At 41.7% G+C, this 20516-nt stretch overlaps 1 long non-coding RNA gene across 1 annotated transcript; it reads left to right on the top strand.

The window, feature by feature from the left end:
• Nucleotides 1-775: 775 nt before the first annotated feature.
• On the top strand, nucleotides 776-11615 carry LOC137546765 (uncharacterized). The gene is made up of 3 exons (XR_011026360.1): nucleotides 776-837; nucleotides 6176-6368; nucleotides 11513-11615. It is a non-coding gene; the product is annotated as an uncharacterized lncRNA (long non-coding RNA).
• Nucleotides 11616-20516: the final 8901 nt, after the last annotated feature.

Here is a 20516-nt window from a genome sequence, read left to right as displayed (position 1 = left end):
GCCATGGTCACGCCCACTTTTTGCCGCATCATGCTTTGCATGCTGCTTTATTCAGTGTTGGAGCCATGCTCATTTTTCGCCGCAGCGCACTTCGCGCACGGACATGGGGGAGAAGTGGCTAGCAGGCACAGCATTCAGTGGGTGGGCCCAGGGAGGGGAAGCCCAGGCTTGATGATGTGTGAGGGGCCCCAAAATTTCTGATGGCGGCCCTGACGGCGAGTATACCCCAACCTCTACATTGTAACTGGAAAAGTTGGGCGGTCGTCTTATACGCCCAGTCACCTTATACGCCAGTAAATACGGTATCTTTCTCTTAAGGTTTTCTTCCAGGAGATAATTTTTTATCTTATCTAAAATGAACTTTTCAACACTTTACCTCTGAGAAAGTCAGATCGGGACCGCTCTACTGCACAGGCTCGAGCTGTCTGCCCCTACCCAGTAGTTTGGATCCGATCAGCCGCTGCTATTTCCACCGGAGCGGAAAGCCGCTATTGCGTCTGCAGGCAAATGTAATTATTATAGTCTCTCTGATGTTGGGGCTGCCAGTGCTGGATCGAGCTGGCAGAGGGAGACGAAATAAATTTGATTAGGATCCACAGGTGCCCCCCTCCCAAGGTAAGTACTGCCCCTCCCCGACACTTTTTACCTACAGGTTCACATTAAATGTATTTTATTGGTAATAAGTATTGGTGTCCAGGCACCCCAACTGTCACCTTACTGACAGACCACTAGGATGCTGCTGCCTAATCCACCCACTGTTGCTAGGTAGCTGTCCTATTCACAAGCACAAATGCAGTTTTCATATCATAAATTCCTGCAAACTCTTCTATACTCCAGGTGTTTATCTAAATGTCACTGCAAAACCAGCTGTGTTCGCTTACCTCATCTTTTGCCAATAGTTCTTCCTCTTCTTTGATCCCATGCTGCTGACATCTGTAGAAATTCTAATGTCTGGCACTTTAGAATACATCAGGTACTTTCTGCCTCTTTCATCCGCCAGAGAACTCTGGTGATGCTGGAAAATCGCGGTTTTGTCAGGTGAAGCAATCAAGTTCAAACATAAAACAAGGCATAAACCTTTGACTCCATACAAAGTTAGAATATCATAATTTTTATCCAATGAAACCAAAGAAATTAGAGTTGGAAAAGTATGGTCAAAGACAATGCCACCAGCATTTGCTCCCAGTTTATTATTCAGTCATGATATATGGCTTTAAACAATGTATACAATGTTAGAATATAGAGGCACTGTAGTGACATATAGTGGAATGCAGTTAATTCAGGATACCCACTTTTATGTTAATTATCCTGGCTTCAGCAGCAGAAACACCCCCTATATCTACCGGTATATATAGATGGCTAAAGATCTGCTTCCTTTCAATTACATCAATTACATTAGCCAGACTACTCTCAATCATGAGATTTTAAATAGCAAAATGTTTTCAAAGCGGTTTTGGTGGCCATCAATCAGACTCTTCTCGCTGCACAAAAGGTCCAGCTTAACTGCTGTATGGCAGAGACTGGTAACATCTCTCATCTGTAGCGCTGACATGTCATCAGCAGCCTTGGTGACTATGGGCAGAAGATTTACACTGTTTTTCTTACCTGTAAACCACTTGAGAAGATGCATATGTTGCCATTTCAACACCCTACATAGACACCAGGTGTATCACCTTACCATCTAGTTCATTTTAAGGTCTCCTGATTTTTTGGCGATCTTCTGGTGGTAGCACCTTTTATAAGATGCTCGTTGACTTTTTTTAAATTATATCTACATAACAACTCCGAGTCCTGTATGTTTATTTTGAGCCAACACCATGCGTAGCAGTAGGTTATGTGGAAAAAACACAGTGGAGTGCTACTCTGACATGCAGCAAAGTGTCAACAGTTAAAAATAAAATAAAAAATAGAGCAGAGTGCACATCCACTGCTAAAAATACGTTTTATTGTATCCTTCTACTATGCATGGTGTTGGCTCAAAATAAACATAGAGTTGTTATGTAGATATAGTTTAAAAAATTTAAACGAGCATCTAATAAAAGGTGCTATTACCAGAAGATCACCAAAAAATCAGGAGACTTTAAAATGAACAAGATGGTAAGGTGATACACCTGGTGTCTATGTAGGGTGTTGAAATGGCAAAAGGGGGTCACACTGAGTCTGTTATGAGGAGGTATAGTAGAGAGTGGTTAACACTCCAATCATCAATACTCACAGAAGAAAGATATGTGAAATCCCACACTTAGTTGCAACAAAAAGTAGGATAAAAAATTAAGAAGGGACTAAGGAGAAGGGATAGAGAAAGGAAGGGGGTGGGAATGTAAAGGAGGGGGGGGGGGGGGATTGCGCAGCCAAGGGTTCAATCTCAGAATTATGGGGAATAGCAGGTCAAATGTGCAGACACTATCAAGGCGGAGCGTGGACCTTAACCTGCTCATCCCAAACTTTATGGAACTTCTTGGGGCACTTCCTGTTAGTGTATGTCATTTTGTACAATGGAAGGACCTTGTTAACTGAGAGGATCCATGTCCCACTGGTTGGGAGGGTGGAGCTTTCCAATACCAGGCAATTAATTTTTTTGAGTAGTGTCATAGAATTCTGATCAGTGTTTTGTGAGAGTGTCTGATATACAGTATTCAAATTCAATTAATCCAAAGAATACTATTCTGGGGTCAGGGGCGCATGGATATTAGTGGCTGTCTTAATATTGTCTTCCATGGACTTCCAAAAGCTAGATAAGTGGGGACAAGTCTAAAACATATGTCCAAATGAACCATGTGCAAGCCCAAATCTAGTACAGTCAGGTGATACACCTGGGTTTATTTTATGTAGGCGTACTGGGGTGAAGTGTGTACAGTGTAGGATTTTTATGGCTACCAGTCTGTCGCTGGCTGACACCAAATCAGATTGGAGATCAGCTATGGAGTTCTCCAAGCCTTCAAGGTCTAGATCAGGGACCTCTTCCCGCCATTCAGCAATGCATCTGTCAATCCTACCAAACCAGTCCCTCAATAGGCAATCATATTTAGCAGAGACCGGCTTATCCACCTTGGCAGTAGTATACACAGATTCCAGATCATCTGATCCAAGATTCAGTGGCACATTGTGAAACTGCGATTGCATAGCATGTCATAATCGGATGCAGCTGAATAACATTTTATTATCGAGTCCAAAGTTAGCCTTAAGCTCGTTAAACTGCAGGAACACTCCTTGCGGTGCTACATGTTGTACAGTATATGTTTAATCACTTTTTGCGCCCATAGGTATTGGTCAGGAAGTGGTCCAGCCTAGGATTACCCCAAAGGGGAGTGTATGGTGATATTAATTCCGGGGGTTTCACTAAACTGGCAGCCATATCCCATGCTTTCAGTGTGACCATCATAGCAGGGGTCAGTGGATATATGCATTTAGGGCCATGGAAAGGAAGACATTAGAGTGCCTCATAGAAGCCCAGTATCGCTGCCTCAGGTTGATCCTGGGTTAGTAGGGGATTGGCTAAACCACCATCTAATGGTGATGCACATGGTGGCTAGATAGTTGCATAGTTAGTTGGGTTGCAAAAATACTTTGCTCCATTGAGTTCCAACTGAGAAACATGCTTGGCAAGCAAGCTGGGAACCCTGAAACCAGCAAACCTGAATGATACATTTAGTTTAACGAGATCCAAGGGCACCTAATGAATTGGGGCATCCCAAACCATTGCACCTTGTTATTATGGAAGTGCTATGCCTGATTATAGTTTGCCAAATCAGAGCTGGGACAAGGTCCTCCAGCACCCAAGGCTGAGACACCAAAGTGCACCCCTCCATCCCTCCCTCCCCAGCCATCACACACTGATTGCTATTAGACTAAGAGGGCCACAGGGCCCACAACCTCCCCAACACCCTAATATCTAGTTATCTGGCTTGCAGTCACTGGTATGTATCCCCATTTCTTATTTCTTTCTGCTTTATACACAATTAGGAATGACAACTGAATGAATTGTGCGCCCCCTCCTACACTGCACCCTGAGGCTGGAGCCTCTCCAGCCTATGCCTCGGCCCGGCCCTGTGCCAAATAGCAAATAAAGGGGATACTCACAAACAAGTTGAGCCTACATTTTCTTGTGGATTGTACATGTGAAACATCAAGGTTTGGTAGCAAGTCTTGCTGGGCGTGGAGTTTCCTGTGTAATTTCCTGAAAACTCCACATTGTGACCCACTGAGTTGAAGTTTGGTGCAAAATGTGTAGAGTCTTCACAAAGAACATAAGGTGTGTCTTTAGAGAATATGGCCCTGGGCTTAGCATCTGCTTCAAACATTTATTTTCATTAATGTCAGTAGTTCATTTTACTTACTCTATAAAGATCTTTAACTGCCAATGCTAAAATATTTGGGTGTAACTTCAAATGCTAAATTAAATTAGAGTTGCAGAACATTAGCAGTCAGGATGATGGATCTGAGCAACATTAGTAAATCTACTGAACAGGTTAGAGGTATTGCTTTTCATTTAACCCTTACTTATGCCAAACTTTAAAAAAAAAAAAAGCGAAAAAAGCGAAAAAAAAACTTATGATATAATGAATTGTATGTGTTATTTGGATAATCAATAGAACATTAGTAACAAAAAAAAGAGTCTCATATTTTTATTGCCAGGTTTATAGACCATACCCTGTATTTTAAACTATGAAACAGAGCAGAGCTAATGACCCTTTGAAGTTCCCTGCAGTAAAAGCTTAGCTGAAGCCGTGTCTCACTGTTTCTTTGATGTATAAGTGCTTTAGAAAACAGCACTGTAGCTGACCCAAGCTGGGAGGAAGAGTTTAGAGAAGCTCTTTTGCATAGATAACTAGTGAAGTTTCTTAACTCTTCATGTGCTGGAAACAGTATGAGACTCCTTTCTTTGCTACTAATGTTCTATTTCTTAGCTGTACTACACATACAATTCATTTTCTTATAAGTTTATTTTCACTGCAGATTTTTTAAAAAACAAGCACAATACTTACCTAAGGAGAGGGAAGGATATGGGTCCCAGAGAGCCTTCCTGCCCCTGTCCTGGTCCCCTCCGTTGAGCATTGACTGTCCCGTTGGTATCCCCCGCTGCAGGGGACTTCGGAAGTCTTCGGGAGCCAAGTCTTGCCGAAGACAGGCCGCTCCATACTGCGCACGTGCGAGAGGGTGCTCATGCGTGCGAAGTATGGAGCGGCCTGAAGTCTTCCGAAGTTCCCCGCACCAAGGGATTAGATCAGTATTTCACCAAATTGGTTGAATGCTGCTACCGGGGAGTCAGTGCTGGAACTGGGACCGAGAAGGGAGCGGAAAGGCTCTATAGGATCCAGAGCCTTCCCTCTCCTTAGGTAAGTATCTTGCTGTTTTTTTAAAATTGATTCCCAATGACTTTCAGGTTAGTTTGTGTTTGAAGTAGTCTACTAATTCTCCATTAGCTGTTAAAGGAAACCTAAACTGAGAGTGATAAGGATGTTTCTTTTTAAACAATACCAGTTGCTTGTCAGTCCTGCGGATCTCTATGGCTGCAGTAGTGGCTGAATCACACACCTGAAACAAGCATGCAGCTAATCCAGTCTGACTTCAGTCAGAGCACCTGATCTGCATGCTTGTTGAGGGGCTGTGGCTATAAGTATTAATGACACAGGATGAGCAGTAGGGTCAGGCAACTGGTTTTATTTTAAAAGGAAAAATCCATATCCTTCTCAGTTTAGGTTCCCTTTAAATGCTAAATAGACGATAACCAGTAAAAAGCAAAAAAACTCAGCATGGAAATAAGTTAAATATAACTTTGATCCAATAGAAATATTCACCATCGCATTGTTCACTGTCTCACCTGAGAGGCATATGGAACAATAAGGGCTCTGTTCGCATTTGGTTTATAATATATCATGTCTTTGATCAATAAATTGAATGCAGTACTTCCTGCTGTCAGGTAACTATTGTTTGTCCACATATGGCCTCCAATCCATTGAAATGAAAACATATGATATATTTCTACCTGCATCTCATACCAGAAAAACAGATCAATCATTTCTGATGTACATGCTAGATGTATTTATAGTTCATAAGGGATTCAACCTAGCTTATACTAAGCATGCCAAATCACCTTATGTAAATATGTCATGGCCATAAAAGATTAATGTACACAGCACCCATTCAGCAGCTTTTTCTGGCAATGTTTAACTAGGTGAAGGATTGAACCAGAAGCCATTAAAGTAAAACTGGCCACAGCAATCGAGGACTCTCATAACCAGGGTGGCGCAGGCACACTGGCTTGGTGACTCACCAGTCGCTGAAAACGAAACTGAGCCATGGTGGGGGACTGGATGATCTTTGAGGGACGGCACAGGATGTCTGCAGGGGGCTGGTGGAAGCCCTAGGTAAGTGAAACTTTTTTCTTTTCACTTGGTTAAGGTCAAAGAGCAGAACATTAAACTAATACAGTTTAAAGCCTTATCTACATGTGTAGATGAGGCGGCGATCCGGCGGCTCGATTAGCCGCCGGATCGCCTCTTCCGCGTCCCCGCTGCATCCTCGCTCGCCGCGCGTGCGCCGGAATCAATACCCGCTCGATTCCCGCTCGTCCCCGCTCCTCGCCGCTTATCTTCCGCTCAATTCCCTGCCATTGTCCCCTCGCGGGGAGCGAGCAGAGAATCGGCGGTGGGGAGATCCGTCCTGTCGGAACATCGCGGCCGCATCTACGCGTGTAGATGCGGCTTAAGGATTTATTAAAAGGGAACCTAAACTGAGACCGGCTGTTTCATTTTAAACGATACCAGTTGCCTGGCAGTCTTGCTGATTTCTTTTGCTGCAGAAGTGGCTGAATCACACACCTGAAACAAGCATAGCATGCAGCTAATCCAGTCTGACTTCAGTCAGAGCACCTGATCTGCATGCTTGTTGAGGGGCTGTGGCTAAAAGTATTAGAGACACAGGATCAGCAGGAGAGTCAGGCAATTGGTATTATTTTAAAAGAAAAAAATCCATATCCTTCTCAGTTTAGGTTCCCTTTAAAAAAAAAAAATAGAAACCACAATTTTAAACTACAATAAAGATTAATTTGTTAATCAATGCAGTCTGTTTTATGTAAAATTCCTCTCTAAGAGAGCTGCTCATCTTTGTACGTTTTAGAAAGGCAACGTCCTTTCTATAGTGCTCTAAAGTGCCCAAAACGGTATCCTATACTCCAGACATGGCCTCATCAGTGATTTATACAAAGGGAGACATACTAGCATCTCCCGTTTTATTCATCCTAGAATTTTACTTGCTTTAGCTGCTGCTGCTTGGCTTTTTATACAGTTATGTAACTTATTATCAGTACTGTATACAGTATTTAATGTTCAGTAAATAGTGGACCTACTGTTTCATATACTGAACTTCCTCTTTCCTTTGGAGTCAGAAGTGTCTACACTACAGTCCCTGGACACAAGATTGTTTCTTCCTGGATATGATTCCTCCGCCTTATTATCTCATCAAGTAGGATGTAGGGTATTCTTAGGGGATTGTAGGCCTCTATTCGCGATGGTCATGTCTATGAGAACTCATGAAGAAGCATGTGATCTGGTCAGGTCATAGATATGTACGTCTCTGATTTGCTAGTCATGATCATGTGCCAAAGCAGGATGTGATCACAGCAAATTAGAGCTTTGCAAATCTATCAGCTGATCAACAGGGCTGGATTTGTACTCTTTGCCGCCCAAGCCCACAGTCAGCAGCTCCCCCCTTCAGTATAGGTGGCCAGATGACCCCTCCCCCCTCCAGTATAGGTAGTCAGATAACCCTATCCCTTCCCTCCAGTATAGGTAGCCCATTGACCCTCTCCTATGGTATAGGTAGCCAGATGACCCTCCCCCATAGCCTGCTGCTCACCCGTCCTTGATCCTGTGGTGCCCTAGGCCATGGCCTATGTGGCCTTGGTTAAAATCCAGCCCTGCTGATCAAACAAAATTGCATGCTTCTCCATGAGTTCTTCTAGACATGACCATCACTAGCCACTATCCCTATTCATGTTACATGTTACTTTGTGTTATAGATGCACTGGGTCTGCTCTCCAATCTATAAATATTTTATTATTATCATCAACTTTGATACAGGAATACAGTTGGAATATTTTTAGTCAATTTGAATATTTTACCTACTGCTGATGAAGATCTTACATGGTCCATTGATCTGATTGCTGCAAACAGTACATAAAGGTGTATTCTTCACTAAAGGTTGGTAAAATGTATGTGAGCACACAGCGCACGTAAGTTTTATCAGACATTACACAAACTATGTAAACGTGTTACTTTACGTAACTTAAATTATACATGCAATGCGCAGTACATAAATAGCAGTTTGCATGATGCCCAGAAAAATTCACGTGTGTTGTCAGCACATGTTAATGACCTTTTCTGAATACACCTCATAGTGACGTCATTCCAAGACTGCACTGAAAATTGATGTACTGTAAAACAAAGCCATCCCATAGTTAAACAATAGTATCTATATAGTCCTAATCCCTAACAGAACTTTCCTTGAATCCCATAGTCTTTTTGTTTTTTAAAACGTAAAATCAGTTTAAAGTTTTTATTGTCTCAGGTGAATGACAGCAGTTTTTTAATGCTATCCATCTGCAATAAAGACACACCTAGAACTATTTAACAATTGTACCTGTTCTCTGCACACAGAAAAGTTTGTCTGTCATGCAAGTTTTATGCACTCTGATTTGTTATCAGTGAGTATTAAGGTAGTCATAAACAGATCGATTATGAGTCAATGTGCCTGTCTGATGAATCACTCTTCAGTCAGAATCTGATCAGATTGGAGTCAACTCCTTCCACACACAGCACATCAATTTTCAATATATTCCAGCATGGCATCTATTGAGAATGGATCAAACCACAGCATTGCACTATTCGATGCCGTATAATGCTATGGCCCATTGATTGACACTGTTCCTGCCTCACCCCCGATAGATGGAAATTTTCCATCCTTTCCAACATTTTGGGGGAATTGATTCCCAGCAGATTCAATCACTCTGAACTGAACAGGAAAATTGATACGTGTATGGGCACCTTATCCCTACAGTCCAACTGTAGAGAAACAGGTATTTAGAGCCCTCAATTCTTAACCCCTAGGCTGGTTTCACACTGCAAACTGGCGGTAGCATTGTGCTGCGGTGCGCCCGCCGCACCACATCTCCAAAAACAGGTCTTCAGGGAACTCCGCGGTAGTACACAGTGTTCCCTGTCTGGCCACCAGCCAAGCAGGAAGTGACGCGCGCTTGTGGTCACTTCCTGCTTTTGATATGCGGAAGCGTATTGTAAAAATACGCTTTTGCGCATGCACGCCGCGAAGTCAACTTTTTTGAAAACCCTGCATCGCCATAGACTAACATGACTTCCGGCATGACACAGATCACCGCAGGTCGCTGTGGGTCCCGCAAGGTGACGTAGTTCTGCACAAGCATTAGATTAGGCACTTCTGGCGTAGCGTACGGCAGCATGGTTATGAATTTTCCCATAGGGCTTCATTATGCTGCGGTACCAGTGCAGTGTGAAAGGACACTTACAGTGAGGAAATAGAAAAATGAATACAGTCTAGATCTAAGTAGGATTGGGACTATACATACACATGTTTATCTCATCATGTAACATGTAATTTCGGGTACCCTTTAAGTAAGTGAAGCACTGAGTGAGACACTTATAGATGAAGAGTGGCCATAAGGGATTTACCCGATATCCTGCTTACCATCGCTTGCTACCTTATTAAACCTATAGATTCAGACACTGAAAAAGTTAAAATGGTTGTGTCTGCTTTTTTTATGATGTACATAAATGTAATATAAAGAGTTAGTGCACTGTCTATGTATACTACATTACAGAACTCCCATAGCATACACCATAACAAAAATCCATAGTAAAACATTAATAAAATGGAACATCTGGAGATGATTTCAACTGTAAAGCAATCTCTCCAAACAAGAAGAGATTCCAGAGATTAGCTGCGAAAATATAATACTGGAAGGAGAAAAAAAGGTCATATAAAAATATATTGAAAAGCATGACAAAACAAAAGGTTGTTTGAAAGAAAAACATTTGTCAGTGTTATGCCTTATCTACTGAGGAAGTCCAATAAATCTGGGAATTGTTTAATGTACTGCAGTAGCATCCCCTGAGAACTCTACCCATGACTTTGCATCAAGAATTTGGAGGTCCTTCGCTTTGGATATGATTCTGTGATATGTGTCAAGCTACATTTTGTGGTAATAAATAATAACTTGGCTGTAATAAATACTTTAGTACAGGAGGTTGGAATGTCTCCCATTCAGCAAGCTAAAATTAAAACAAGAAAATAACTGCATGTGCAGATACTTAGCTATCTGGCGACAGAGGAGCGAGTAATCTGTATTGCATCACTTGCAGTCATTTCCCAAGCCATAGTGGCCCAAATAAAATCAGTGGCTAGAAATGCTGACTTTACAAATGCAGCATTTTTATATATTATACAGAAATGTCATATTTCCCAAATATTTACATGAGGATAGGTAAACCACTGACACTGACCCTTGCCCATGATGGCTTACAATAGAAAATAAAGTGGGATTCAGGAAAGCTGAGGCTTAAAAGACCATCATGATAAAAAAAAGTGAGAATAATAATAAAAAAAAAACATTTGTACATACTCATATAAGGTGAAATGAATTTTTTTATTTGATCAATATAAATTGATACATAAAGTTTTGTTGCTGTAGGAAACCAGTCTCTAGTATTACACAAGCCGCGTGTCAACAACAACAACTAAACATTTGTAAAGTGCTTTTCTCCTGTAGGACCCAAAGCACAAAAGCTTGTCTCAGATCAGTACATCCAGGGGAAAAAGTTATGTGATCATAAATGCCAGACTAAACAGGTGGATTTTCAGTTTTGATTAAAATGTGTCCGAGGTTGGAGCTGTCTTGATTACATATGGCAAGGACTTCCACATGGTAGAGGCAACATGACAGAAAGCTTTGGCTCCAAGGGTTCTTAGTTGAGTCCTTGATTTGTGACTGATAATTAGGGATGATAGTTTTTATTTTACTAAATACTATGTTCAGCACCACCCAGAAGGTAGAGAAGTGGGATTGGCAAATGAAAGTTTCTAACAGCTAAACCGTTTAATCACAAGCTGTTAATAATCAAGTGCATTTTAGTAGTCCGAACTTCTCTCTCCTATGTAAAGCAAATTACACTCTTAACATGAGAGAATTTTAGTTGCATTTTTCATCTGGTTGTGGATAGCCTTGGTTGTTGGCCACATGTACTTATTTTGTTTTCAGTGGTTTCATTGAGATTTCACCATTCTGAAGAAAAAATATAGTTGCCAGGAAATATATTAGGGACTTCATCTTTAGAGAAAGGGAAAGTTCCAAGAGAAGATGTATGTATTGGCAACAATAATTTGACACTTTTCATGACACAGAGAGACATTTCTAGGGTGTGTATGGAAATAAAATAATAACAGTAAAAAGTAAACTGCTGATTTTGTTTCTTTTTGCCAGATTGCAAAGGAAATGTGGAAGAAATAGACAAATGATAGTATGGATGACTTCACTCTGTTAAAAAAATCAAAGAATGACTTGTGACCTCTAGAAAGAATTAGCAAACTCAGGTGCATGTTATTCATTATTCTTTTGTTCTGTATATAAACTGGAGCAAACAATGCAGAAAAACTTTTGCTGTATCCAGATGGAAGCAGAGAACTTTCTATGCTTTATTTGCTCAATAATTACTCGAAAAGACAATCTTTTCATTTGTCCAGCAACCAGCAATGTTATCAATTAGCTTCAGTAAAGTGTAACTATGCCTATGAGTACATTTGAAATCGGCACCGGTAGACTTGGGCGCAGGATACAGCGGTATATAGCTGATCCTGCTTCTGCACAAGTCCGGGCCGATTTAATTACTATTCCCCCTCCAGGCCGCCATGGATAGTGGGGGAATGAAATAATTCGGCTTCCAGCGATTGCTGGAGGCCGAATAATTATGTTTTTAAGCAACCTCGGCTCCGTCTTCTGAAGGAGCCGACGTTACTCACTAAACGCTTCAATAGGAGTGATTCCTATTGAAGCCTATGGAGGCGCCGGCTGCACCCAAATCTAGCAGCGCTGAAAAGCACTGCTCCGATGCCTATGGCATTTGACTAGTCTTTTTATGTGAGTTTTTTTTTTTACTGTGTTTAATATTTTAGAATGAAAATGTAATTGTAAGTTTTATACCACTTTAAACTGACCAAATCGTTTTTAGAAATGGGCTGTGCAATAGTAGGAAGTATTTTTTCTATCAGACAAAATCCTTTTTAAAATATAAAAGCATGGAGGCGTACTGTTTAGCACTCTCGCATTGCAGCGCTGGGTCCCCAGGTCAACATCTGCAAGGAGTCTGTATGTTCTCCCTATGCATGCGTGGGTTTCCTCCAGGCACTCCGGTTTCTTCCCACATCCCAAAAACATACAGATAAGTTAATTGGCTTCTCCCTAAATTGGCCCTAGACTGATACATGCACTATACGATGAATACATAGACATATGACTATCATAGGGACTAGATTGTGAGCTCCTCTGAGGGACAGTTAGTTACATAGTTACATAGTTATTTTGGTTGAAAAAAGACATACGTCCATCGAGTTCAACCAGTACAAAGTACAACTCCAGCCTGCTCCCTCACATATCCCTGTTGATCCAGAGGAAGGCGAAAGGGATATGTGAGGGAGCAGTGACAAGACAATATACTCTGTACAGCACTGTGTCATATGTTGGTGCTATATACGGTAAATACTTAAAATAAATAAACGTCCCCACTATCCAAAGTAGTCATGAAGTAGGAATCCTATATTGACTAGCTGGTTAGTCACTCAAGTAAAAAATTGATTATGGTCATGTTTGTGCTCAGAACCCTCCAACTGATAGAATGACGAACTATTGAATTTGGTAAGAGAAAAATGGTTTAGACTCTCCAAACACAGTGGCTGAGCAAAGGTGATATTTTTCCTCAGACCTTGTCCCTTGCTGTAAGTTGACAAAAGTCACTTACAGCATGTTTTCAGGGTTATGGAGCTCTGTGTCGTGAGTGACATTTATACAACTGACTATAAATTTGTGGACAATTCTTAAAGGACTTCTGAAGCGAGAGGGCTTAAACAAATTTTACTCACCTGGGGCTTCTTCCAGCCCATAGCAGCCGTCTCGTGCCCTCGCCACAGCCCCGCGCATCCACATCATCTGGTGCGTACTGCATCTGCGCATAACTACTGCACTGGCGCAGCATGCGGCAGATGACGTGGACGTCTGGGCACAAAGTGGTGGCCCAGGCTGCGGCGATGGCACGAGGTGGCTGCTATGGGCGGGAAGATGCCCCAGGTAAGTAAAATTTGTTTAAGCCCCCTTGCCTCGGAAGTTCTTTAAGGGAAATTTCTGTATTTTGACATGCATGACTAAAGAACTAGTGATGACCAGTTATATGGTTCAAGAGTGTTGTGAAATGAAACAAAGGAATGTTTTAAAATCTAATGATATTCATGCTTAACATGTAAGTGAACCTGGGCAGGCAAACATTCAGTTTTACTTCTGACACTCTATTCAGCTACCAACTGCCAACCTACCTCCTTGTACACTGCTACTGCATAACACTGTGCGCGTCACGTTTGACACTCAGTGGCATTTCTTGGTGGTGGACAACCATCTCATGTCACATCTGAGCATAGCAATTGCTCAGATGCAACTACAATACTACTTCCAATCTACAGAGAGCGACTTCTTAATCCTGAGTGAGGACAGGACAGTCTCCTAACCTGCCTGCACAGTTGTTGCCTTGGAGGTAACCCTGGTTTGTGAGTATACTACCTTTGTACTCTTCTACATTTCCATTTTTCAGTACATTCTACACTATATTGGGCTCTCGGTGTCTCTTTTTCTACATGACACAAACTAGGGTTGTAGTCTTTTGCCACCTATTTTTTTTTTAAATCAGTGTTTATTTAACAAACAAAGAAAAATTTAAGCATATGACAAGGCACACAGTGCAGCAGTGCGCCTCAAAAATCCTTTGATAACCAATAAAATACAGTCAAACATAGATAACTTATTCAGCAAAGGTAAACAAATTCAAAGTCACTTATCACCTTTAAGAGTGACAGGTAATACTCTCAATATCATAATAAACGTCACCTGTTTTATAAGAGCCTCAGACTTAATTTAAATGTCCAAATATTCTATCGCTTACTAAATCCAAATCAGCAAGACCAGGGGTATCCAACCATGAAGCCCATATATTTTATTATGGGGGGGGGAGGGGGTATCTCTATCAACATATATTAACTTTTCTGTTTTCAGAAATCATTCATATGTAACAACCAGTCACTAGTCTTAGGAGGGAGTGACTGATTCCACATAAGGAGTATCAATTTTCTGGCCTGAAACAGAGCTCTTTGTACCATTAATTGCATGGGTTCTGCCATATTCAACCCAGACAGTAAACCTAAAATACAGGTTTTAGTTGTTCTTGAAATGGCAGAACAAGTGACAGTATCCCATGTGTCAAACACCTCCATCCAATACCTATGTAAATTTGGACATTTCCATAACATGTGAAGAAGATCCCCATGGTCTCTCATACACCTTGAGCATATAGGATCATCCCTCAAACCCATGCTGTATAATTTTTTAGGAGTTAAGAAGCTCCTATGAATTATATTAAGTTGGGATAGTATTTGTGTTGTGTTGGTAGAAACCAAGAAGTACATCTCCCCACTCCTCCTCAGTCATATCACCCAGATCTCGTTGTTACCGGTCAAAAAATTTCAATGGATATTTTTTAAGAAAAAATGTTAATAAAAAGGCATAGCTAATTAGCTACAAGAGATAAACCCACTTCTAGATGTAGTTTGACTAATCATGTTAAATATAGGAGAGGGAGATATACTTAGGTCTATAGAGGCTTTCTGACGATTTAGAGCATGAACTGAGAGTATTGGAAAACCAGTAAAGGGGTCTTAGAAGCAACTAGTTTTGTAGCAATAGCATCAATATGGCATAATTGTCCTTGCTCAAGTATGTGGGATAGTGAGTCAATCCCCCCCAGCCCAGACCTTCAAAAAAGTAAGTTCCTTTAGTTCCGGAAGTCTTGTGTTATTATATAACGGAGAATAACTTGTACAGCCAGTGATACCCTGCATAGCTCCAAACCTATCCCAAATCTTTTGTAGTAGAATAAGAGTATCCACTCTAAAGTTCAGGGACTTCACAGCACCTGCCTCAAGAGCAGCATAGATGGAGTTGAAGCCCAGAACTTTATTGAGTAGCAGTCTGGAAGAATCTGATAGATCCTCATGTAACCAACCAACAATATGCTGTGCCTGCAAAGCCAAATAATACACCCAAGCATTAGGAACTGCTAAACAACAACAAATAACATTTGTAAAGTGCTTTTCTCCCGTGGGACTCAAAGCGCATAAGCATGGCTCCGACCATCGTGGTACAGAGGAAGAATTTTATAAGTCTGGAAATGCCAGGCTAAACAGGTGGCTTTTCATTCTGGATTTGAATAGCTCCAGGGATGGTGCTGTCTTTACTGGGTGTGGCAGGGAGTTCCAAAGAGTAGGGGCAGCATGACAGAAGGCTCTATCTCCAGATTTTTTTAGGTGCACCCTGGGAGTGACCAAGTTTATAGAACTTGCTGATCTGAGGTTGTGAGAGGTGTGGTGCAGCTTCAGCAAGTCCTTCATGTATCCAGGGCCCAGATTGTGCAGGGATTTGAATGTCAGCAGTCCAATCTTGAAGAGTATTCTCCATTCTACTGGTAGCCAGTGCAGTGAGCGAAGGATCGGTGTAATGTGACAGTGGCGAGGCTGGTTTGTTAGCAATCTGGCAGCAGCATTCTGCACTAATTGCAGGCGACGCAGGTCCTTTTTGGGGAGGCCGGCATAAAGGGCATTGCAGTAGTCCAGCCGTGATGTGATGAAGGCGTGGACTAGGGTTGGAAGATCCTCTGGGGGAATCAGATGTTTAATCTTTGCAATGTTCTTCAGATGAACACCAATGTGACAATCCAGCCCCGTGATCCCCTCAAGATCTGCTCCAGTTAGCGTACACAGGAAGTACGGGCGCAGACGAAGAAAGACCGATTGCTGGATCGTCAGAGAAAAAGAAAGAAAAGGCGACAGAGCGTGCCAATCCCGTCTAATCTGCTCCCGTTAAACCACCCTCATCTTTGGGATATTGCAAATACTGTAATTTAATTTTCACTCTCCCATTACCCCAGATAAAATCTCTGGATATTCTTTGCCACCTAATTTAAGATACCTTTGAACTCCTACTTCTAAGTTGCTCATTTCTCCCACAGTAAAATGCTCTGTAGATTATCCCCCCCCCCCCCCCCCCATATTGCTGTTGCTTACAGTACGAAGTAAAAATCTGACAGATTTGAAAGGTTTTGGTCTAGTCCATCTCTTCATGGGGTACTCTCAGTATTTCCTGTTTTCTTTAAAAAAGCACTCAATAGGAATGATCCTACAAAGATGCAGGCCAGCCTCGCTATTTGCGTGCACACTATTGTGGCAGTTGGACTAAGTGACTGCTGTTCAATAAGAGCTTGACAATAAAACCCTCAGAATCTACCATGAGGAGATGGACTACTCCAAAATCTGAAAGATTTTTACAATCAATTGTGACAGCAACGTAAGAATAAAAAAATGATAGTGCATTTTACACTAGAACAAATGTACATTTTTTATATAAGCATGCATTTTAAATGGTACAATTTTTCACGATAGTGGTCCTTTGAAGGACAACCCCAGCGAAAAAATTAAGCAGTTAAAATCTGACAGAACTGACGTGTATTTGACCTAGTCAATCTCCTCATGGGGGATTCTCAAGTTTTCAAAAGCATTTTCTGAACAGCAAATTAACTACCAAAATAGTAAGATACCATCCCTCCTCCATTCTCACTTGCACACTATTTTGTCAGTTAGTCTTAGCAACTGCCTTTCAGGAAATGCTTTCGAAAACAAAGAAAACCATGAGAATCCCCCATGAGGAGATGGACTAGTCCAAAACCTCTTGGTTCTGAAAGATTTTGACTGCTTACTTTTTTCGCTGGAGTGGTCCTTTAAATTAATCCAGTGCAGGTTTTCCGGATATCGTGAACCCTTCACTATTCTCCAGCCTTCGTAAATTAGGGCCATAGTGGAATTTGCATATTCTGCTGCCCCTACCTTAGGGGTAGACCTCCCACATGTACTTAAATCCGGACCAGTTGCTTAGAATTAGAGAAAACATTTGCACATTTGACATTTTTTAACGTTTTGTAAACAATCTGCCCATGGTGGCCACTGTCCTCATAGTTTATTAAATTCCATCTCCACTTGTAATGCACGAATGTGGCTGATGAACAATCATATGATGAGAACATCTCTTTTAAGCTGAGTTCTCAGTCTGGCTTATCTCTTTACAATCAACAATGCTGAGGTTTAAAGCTTCAGGAATTGTTATACTTTTGTTCAAGTATTTGCCATTTTTCCAGAGCCAAACTTTTGTTTCTATATATTTTAGAATGCGGTCTCTTTGTCTACTCAATTCAGTAAAGATCACAGAAGCGTACCATTAGAAAAACCGCAAAGTTCATACTGTTAGTAAAATGTTTGATGTTAACTGTCTTAGCAATTACATAAGAACAAAAGGCAACTTTTCCCTATTATCAAATTTTACGCTTTTCATTTTGACCACTTATAATATCCATGTGAGTTGGTGGGTAGCCAAGATGTATGTATAGTTATTTCTCTGCTGCAAATCACACATGTATTTATTTTTCTAAACTTTTTCCCAGTTATCCATGAATAACAAAACAACCTAATATAGTAGAACCTAACTGCTAAGAAATCATCAAACAAATGGATAAATCTTTTTTTCTACTTGTAACACTCACACAGTTCTTTTGAGATATGAAATGGTGGATGGTGGATAACCGCTGGTGGAATAGCTTTATTCCTCAAACCACAGGCATGAGTACATGGACAGATTTTTGCCTGAAGGGAATATAATGGAAGGAGGTGGCACTGCTGTCCTGACTGAGGAGGAATGGAGTGACTGAGGGTGAGCAGTTTGTTTGTCTCAGACTCACAGCCAGCCAGTGTGCTATTGTGTTTAGCTCCAGCACGTCATGTGAGAACATTAAAAGAAGCAGAGTAAATTGTCGGATGCTTTGTGATCATTCCAAATCGGGGGAAGGGGGGCATCCTCACAAGTATGGGCAGTACGGTGGCGTAGTGGTTAGCGCTCTCACCTTGCAGCGCTGGGTCCCCGGTTTGAATCCCAGCTAGGTCAACATCTGCAAGGAGGTTGTATGTTCTCTCATAAAAACATACAAATAAGTTAATAGGCTTTCCCCTAAAATTGGCCCTAGACTATGATACATACACTACACGATACATACACTACACCAGGGCTTTTCAATCTTTTCACTAATTGTACCACTTTTATCACCTGAAAATGTACAAGTACCACCCGTGTGCCTGCGCAGTAGAGCGCACCCAATCATGCTCGGCTGTTTCCACCAGAATTCAAGCGAAGAGCTGCTACTGCGTATGCGGGTATGCTGACAAGGAGATCTTTGGGTGTCCTATCACTGGATCCCCTCTACTGTGGAGGGATGGGGAAACCCCTTTAGCCCCCGAGGTCCTCACTGTGCTGCCCTGTAGAATAGTTCAGAACTCAGATCAGCAGTAACCCGACTGACACTATGCACCATTCACCTGGCTGTCTCTTCACCACTGATCTGAGGTCTGAAGTATGCCACAGGGCAGCACTGTGAGGAGCGAGCGTGGGACCAGGACAAGTGGCAGGCAAACCTGAGGTGTACCACCTGGCCAACAGCAAAGTACCACTGGCCTGCCCATGGCCCCATCTTTCACAGCGCTGACTTAGTCAAACACTTTGATCTGAAGGGGCTTAGGCTGTACTGGATTTTACCCACTTTTCACTTTCAGATAGTTTGTAACACAAAATAAATACTTATTAAATGCATGCAATGGGGCTTGCTACTGCTACACACACACACACACACACACACACACACACACACACACACACACACACACACACACACACACACACACACACACACACACACACACCTTGAACAAGTTCTTCTAAACTTTTTTTTTGTTCAGCATTTTACTGTTCTTAGTCATCACTGATTTGATAAGTTTGAAAAGTGCCTTCACACTTCGCTGCTAAGGAGCACAAAACAGTCTTTTCTGCATCAACAACATGGTAGGATATTACATGATGCACATAAGCCAAAAATGGAAGAAAAGCTTTAAAGAGGAAAAAAGAATCATAGCAATGTTAATGAAATCTGATAATTTTTGCTTGACATGGTGACAGCATCTTGGAAAGTTTTCATGATATATCAGCCAAAAGAAAAAAATACTGTTGGTGTTGGTGTTTCCACCTCTGATATTAAACTCATAGGTGATGGAGAGGATGTCCAACATTTACGGATCTTTGTTGTGCTGAGCTGTCTCTAGGAGACCAAGAAATAAATATTTTCCTCCTTCCAAATCTCCTGTATTACCACATATTACTCACACAGAATGCTTTCTGATCTCTGTACAGAATGTAATCTTGGACAAAGGTGCCTTGAGTAAACACATAATGCTGGGTACACACTATGAGATTTTATGGTCGATTTACTGTCAGATCGATTATTTCCAACATGTTCGATTTGCTTTTCGATCGATTTCCGAGCATTTTCCCGATTGATTTCTGTTAACTTTAATAGGAAATGGATCGGAAAATGCTCAGAAATCGATCGGAAAGCAAATTGAACATGTTGGAAATAATCGATCTGACAGTAAATCGACCATAAAATCTCATAGTGTGTACCCAGCATAAGGCAGATGTATTTATTCAGCGCCTCAGCCACTTTGGAGATGCTCTACGGGCAACCAGGATAATTGGGGAGCCCTGCCCAAAGACTCCTTACTGTTTTACCTACTGGCTTGAGCCAGGATTCAAACCCTGATCAAAGGCTCACACCCTACATCAACCAGTATGCTTACCTTAAAGTGAACCGAGCACCTTTTTTATCATTCAGGACATTTCTATAGCACATGAAAAATGCATGCCGACAATCTGTTTCATTATTAAAATAAACTTTCATTTTACCTTGTATTTTACATTCAAAGTACCGTATTTTTCGGACTATAAGACGCACTTTTTCTCCCCTAAAAGTGGGGGGGAAAAGTTCCTGCGTCTTATAGTCCGAATGTTCGGAAAGTTGTCCCCCACAGGCAGGTGCAGGACGTAGCGGAAGCCTTTACCTATCCAGCCGCGGCTCCTAGTCCTGCATCCTGCTTTTTATTTCTCCAGATTGAGATGAAGCGGGCTCCTAGGTGCTCTGGCTTTTATCGGCTTACATGTGGATGATGAGCGGCACTTGGGCTCCCTGGATGCCCTGTGCTCGCTTGTTAGGTGGCAACGCAACACATCTGCAGCTCCACCACCGCTG

The sequence above is a fragment of the Hyperolius riggenbachi genome, chromosome 1 (assembly GCF_040937935.1).
Source record: "Hyperolius riggenbachi isolate aHypRig1 chromosome 1, aHypRig1.pri, whole genome shotgun sequence".
In the NCBI taxonomy this organism is placed as follows: domain Eukaryota; kingdom Metazoa; phylum Chordata; class Amphibia; order Anura; family Hyperoliidae; genus Hyperolius; species Hyperolius riggenbachi.
The sequence above is the reverse complement of the archived record's forward strand: the minus strand, read 5'-3'. Positions and strand labels throughout refer to the sequence as shown.